Below are 5,815 nucleotides of genomic sequence, written 5' to 3' on the forward strand. Positions count from 1 at the left end.
GTAAAGGAAGGGGAGGGTAGGAGAAAAAGAAGATAGAAAGCTTAAAATGAAAGTCAGTGTGGCCTCACTGCCCATTAACTCATAGAGTTGCTAGCATGAAACCTATATAGAAAATGTTTCTTTTGAGGAAAGCAGTAAGTTATGCCCAGTAACCAACAAACTTCAACATGGACAAGTAAAAGAAAATGAAAAGATTTTTGTCTTCTCCCTCCTACCAGCTATGGAGCACAGTATATTGGGAGACAAAAGAGGGAAGAACAATATCATAATTTTAAACTAACTAAGACTAAAATTATAAGTAAGCTGGATTTAGGGTTAGGTTAGTAAAACATGATTCATACTAAACAGAAGTTTTTAGAATCTGTCTATATGTTGTGTAGATTTTCAACATCTCAAGCCTGTCTAAGTAAGATATGCTTCCACTAGAGTCTCCAGGATAACCCCACTGAAGCACTTCTGGAGTAAAGTGATAGAAGTGACCAGCAGTACACTGCTCTTCGATTGGGTCTGCCCTGCCTCTCTTCCTTCTTGCCTCCTGAGAAGTTACATATTTGTAATTTCTGGAGAAGAGCGTGAGATACAGCCCTCCCAAAGTATAGGATCATGGGGGAGGCAATGGTAAAAATGGTAAGAAATCTCCAGTCAAATGCCAGGAGCTGGAATTAAGGATGGTTTATCTTTGTTCTTTAGTAATGAGGAACTGAATTTGGGAGAAAAAAAAATTTTCGATGCAAGTTATTTTTCAGGAAATCCCCTGAGTTTTGAAAAGTTTGAAAAAAAATACAAAAAGAAAAAAGAAAATCAGCCAAGTTATAATATTTTTTTTTTATGACTGAACTACTATACATCTGTAAGCAACTGTTCAGCCATAGTGCTTCTGAAGTGTTCACCCTCCCCACCAGACGAAAGCTGCATCAAGGAGAAGGTAGACTTCCCCACCTCTGCTCAGGCATCAGGAAACAGATTGGGCCATTGCTGCTGAGAACTAGCAGTAGCTGGAAGAGGCATCCCAAAGGGGTGATTGCAGCAGCAATCACTGGTGAGCCTGCCAGAGGTCCCATGGATGATGGGGTTGACACTGAAGAAATTCCTGACATCATGTTTGTGCTGCTGATAGGTGTACTGCCCCCTGGCATGTTAGATGAACCCATTCGAGCCGTCCTTTACAACAGTGCAGAAATAGAGGTGCTCCATGGCCTGTCTCACAGTGAGCCATGACTGGTAGTCATACTACAGCAGCTTGTTCAAAGAAATACAAGGCCTCAGGGCTGACAAGGTGCTGGTTTTCACTGAGTATAAAGCATTCCTATCGCTTATCAGAGTGTCTGCCCAAGATATCATTGAAACCTGGATCTAAATCAGTGTTGTATCTGTCAATATAGCCATATAAATCTTCTATCCCCAGAACCTTGGCTAGCCTCACCTACTGATCAGAATTGTCATGTTCATGGAAAAATGGCATCTTCTGGAAGATCATACTTGCTAGTGTACAACCCAAGCTCCACATATCCAAACTATAATTGTACATATGAGAGTCTACAAGTAGCTCAGGACCTCTGAAGTGTTGGAAAACAACTCTTGGCCAGGACAGTATATTCTTGGCCAGGATGGTAAAACTCAGTTAAATCCCAGTCTATTAGCCATAGCTTTCTGTGCTCATGATCAGTCATGACATTATGGGGATTCACGTCTCTTCACATAATTCCCATGCTGTGACAATAATCCAGGGCCTTCAGAATCTCATACATGTAAAATTGAGTAGCATAGTCTATTAACATCTGGTACAATTGCTTGAAGTCTGTGTTACTTACATGTTCAAAAACCAAAACAGGGGTTCATGACACAGGGTCTTGTACAATGTTTACCAGCATGATGTTGGGCCCTCCTCTCAAATTCTCCAAAATCTTTACTTCATGCAAAATTTTCTTCTTTTTTACTGCTTGAGAATTTTAACAACTTTTCCATTATTTGGGATGTTGTTGGCTTCAAATACTTCACTATATTTACCTGGCTTAACTTTCAAACCAGCTCGTAGTCATCTTGATTTTCCCATTCCACCACATGTGATTCATAATCCCAGTACTCTTGAGGTCCATGTGTACTGATATCTGTGTAAACTCTGGCCCTGAGTGGCATGGGTCCTGGCATGTCAGACAGGTTGGCGGGCAAAGCTGAACTTGAGGCTTGAAGATCTGGCAGTCACTGTGTGCATAGGCAGCTGCAGGTAGGACCTTGTTTCAGACCTATTATCTTCAAACTATGGTGGCAGTGGCAGTGGCTCTCTGCTCTCCTCACATAGACAATAGGGAGCTCAAATGGTTCTCTTTTCCTTTGAAGATGCAATAAGTTTCCCTCAGTACCCTCATGCATATCCATGCTAGTTGAAAAGAAAGATTATCAAATCTTTTCTGAATGTCTTCTCAGAATATGGAGAAAGTAGACTTTAATATGCAGAGGCCAAGTCTACTACAGGAGGGTCATCAAAAGAATTCTAAACTTAAAGCTAGGGACTAGATCTGTATCTTCTTCCTTTATTACTTCATAAACAGTAGCCTAAACTAGTCGTGAAATTTCCTGCACTTTAGTTTTTTCACCTGTAAATTGTGGAAAATGTTAAATTAGCTCACAGAATGGTTTTGTGAGGATGATATGAGATAATGTAAACAAATTTAATAAATTTTAAAGGCCTAGTTAGTAAAAATATAAGATGGAATATTCATTTCCTCTGACCAGGGCAAGCTATAACAATATTCCAACTCTCACCCATGATTTGCCTCTCTCTATATTTCAGATACATTGCTAGAAGGAATAAAGGATATTTTGTTTGGGGGGAAGAAAAAAAATCTCACAATTTTAAAAAGTATTTTGTTGTTGTTGTTGTTCTAGCTATAGACTTCGATATGACAAAATGTTTAAAGAAACCAACAGCAAATGCAATATCCACAGTCAAGGAAGACTCAAAATCAATAATAAAGGTTTGAAATATAATAATTATTTTTAAAATGTTCTTGTTTACTTTGCTGTATAATTGGAATTGACCACCTTCACATATGCAATATTAGTTAATACATTCTCAGCATGTTTTAGAAAAAAATTTAATGATCAAAAGAGTCTTTTTAAAGATTCATTTATTAAGGTAATATCTTAATATTAAAAAGTTTTATTTTCTTCTGAAGATATCACCATCTCTAATGAAAAAAAATCATAGCATTTATCTTTTTCTCACATCATTTCTTGTTATTGCTTCTCCTTGAGTTGACATGCAAAGATTTCTTTTAGTATTTTGACATAGCTGTGATCTCAATAAGCACCAAAGTTTCAGGGACAATTCCAAAGGAATATCAGCAATGGTCAACCTGCCCTCATTACTTAAGCCATGGTCCCAGAAACTGGCCACATGAAGATACTGTGGCTCTTGATTCTTGAAAGCTTTGTTTCCTCACATTCTTTAAGGTTCCTGACAAGTACAGATCCCACAGACTTGTTGCTTTGTGTTACTTCAGCCAAGATTTGATGAGATCATTGGCTTGAAATTCTGAATTTGATCTCTTAATTTGTTAGGTAATTAAGTTTTAAGTTAGTTACAGCCTTTTTTGCTAAAATTTCATCTAATTTATCTAGCCAAGTCTATTATTTATAATGAGAAATTGTAGCAGTATAAAGTCTACTTTCTTAAAGTCGATATTCATATATTTCTTGATCTTTAATAATCCAGTTTTATAAAATCTCTTCCTACCTTAGTTCAACTTTCACAACACTATCAAAGAATAATTTGTAAGTACTCATGATGTACTGGCAATCTGTAAACATCCATTGTGGAAAGATGACAATGTCATTTTATTTACTTTAGGGGCAAGATTGCTAGATTTAGAAATCAGGGAAATGTAATAGAAATTGTATATCTACTATTCAGAAAACACAAACAAATAGGAATACATGAGTTTATAACTGACTAAACAATCTTTTCCAGAGGACACTTAAAAGAAAGTCAATTGAAGATCACCCTTAGTCATACATTAAATTTCCGCCTCATTGGCCCTGTCCCATGTATTACTCAGCTTGGGCTAGCATTGTTTTTAAATACCACGACTGGGCATCTTAACTAACAGTAATTTATTTCTCATAGTTCTAGAGGCTAGAAAGTTCAAGATCAAGGAGCCTGCCAATGTGGTTTTCCAGAGAGGACTCTCCAGGCTTATAGATGACTTCCTTTTTGTTGTGTCCTCGAGACATGGCAGAGAGAGCAAGCTGTGGTCTCTTATTTTAAGACACTATTCCCATCATGAACGACCTCACCTAAACCTAATTATCTTCAAAAGGCCTTATCTCCAAATACTATCACTTTGGGGGTTCATACCTCCACATATGAATCTAGGGCAGCGGAGATAAACATAAACATCCCATAATATAGGGGATCTAGTCTATACTAATAAGACAATTTTATATTTATGCCTAATTTTTTGGAGACCACCATTGAAAAATCATGAAGACAAACAGATGAAGGATTCTGAGACTATATTGCTTAAACAGTGGCCACATATTTAAAGGTATTTCTGTCAGGGAAAAGACTCTGGAAGCTGTAATAACTGTTTTCAAATATGTGGAGAGCTCTGTAGGTAATAAGAATTAGGCTATCTATGTGGCTCAAAAAAGTATAACTTTTATCAATAAATAAAAGCTATGGAAAGACAGATTTCAGCTCAACATGAAGAAGAATTGTCTAAGCACCAAAGTTGTTTAAATGCTGAATTGATGCCTATGAGTCTCTGTCACTGCAAGTGACATTGGCAATGAGCATAGGCAATACACACATTCAATCCTCAAAAATCAAAATTTAGCTTTTAGTCACTGTCAGCAAGCATCCTTTAATAAAGTAATAGAAAAATTGATGCCAAAACCACATTTTTGACTTTCTAGTTCACCCCCTGTAATCCTTCCAAAGTTTACGTGATTGCTTAGTTCTTCAAATCTATGCTAAATTAACTTTTTACTGTAAGAATCTTATTTATGGAATCTTAAAAAGCTGTCATATTTCTGCCTTTATCTTTTGTAGAATGAATAGAAGTATTGGGGATTTATTTTAATTGGTTTAGTTATTTGAAGTGACTCTAGCAAGACACTCTTTGGGCAACTTGAGAACTTCTGTTTTAAAGCATTTAAAACATGAGTATGAGTCCACAAAACACTGAATTTGCCGCTAATACCTAGTTCAACTCTTTCCTGGTTGACTACCCTTAAAAAGCATGGATCCTCAGAGAGAAAATGAGAGCTGTGAACTGTGATTTTCCTATTTTAAAAACTGATATTTGCAGAAAAATAACAAAAATGCCTATTTCTAGAATTTTAGTAAGTTAGAATGCTTATCTTATACTGCTCAAAATAGAAGCAAGAAAAGAAAAATCTTGCGATTGACAGGCAAGATTTTTCTTAACCTAAACTAAGCTTAGGCTATATTATTAGTCAGTTTTGCATACTGTGAGTAAACACCTACTATAATAAGCTTAAAAAAAGGAACAGTTTGTTTCACCTCACAGTTTTGGAGGTTTCAGCCTTGACATATTGCCTTTGAGCCTGCAGCAATGTAATACATCATAGTGGGAGCACATGGTAGAGGAGGCCTATTTACCTCATGGCAACCAAGAAGCAAAGAGAGAGAGAAAGAAAGCGACTAGGGCCTTAATATCCCCTTTACTAACCTAACCTCCCCATTAATATATTCTACTATTAGGAGATTCCATCACTTCCTGTTAGTGTCATAGCTTAGGATCAAGCCTTTATGCATGGGCTTTTGAAAGACATTCTGGATTCAAATGTA

At 36.7% G+C, this 5,815-nt stretch overlaps 1 pseudogene; it reads right to left on the reverse strand.

Annotated features, from left to right (window-relative positions):
• Positions 1–308: 308 nt before the first annotated feature.
• On the reverse strand, positions 309–2,373 carry LOC101960332 (casein kinase II subunit alpha-like; annotated as a pseudogene).
• Positions 2,374–5,815: the final 3,442 nt, after the last annotated feature.

The sequence above is a fragment of the Ictidomys tridecemlineatus genome, chromosome 5 (genome assembly GCF_052094955.1).
Source record: "Ictidomys tridecemlineatus isolate mIctTri1 chromosome 5, mIctTri1.hap1, whole genome shotgun sequence".
Lineage (NCBI taxonomy): Eukaryota > Metazoa > Chordata > Mammalia > Rodentia > Sciuridae > Ictidomys > Ictidomys tridecemlineatus.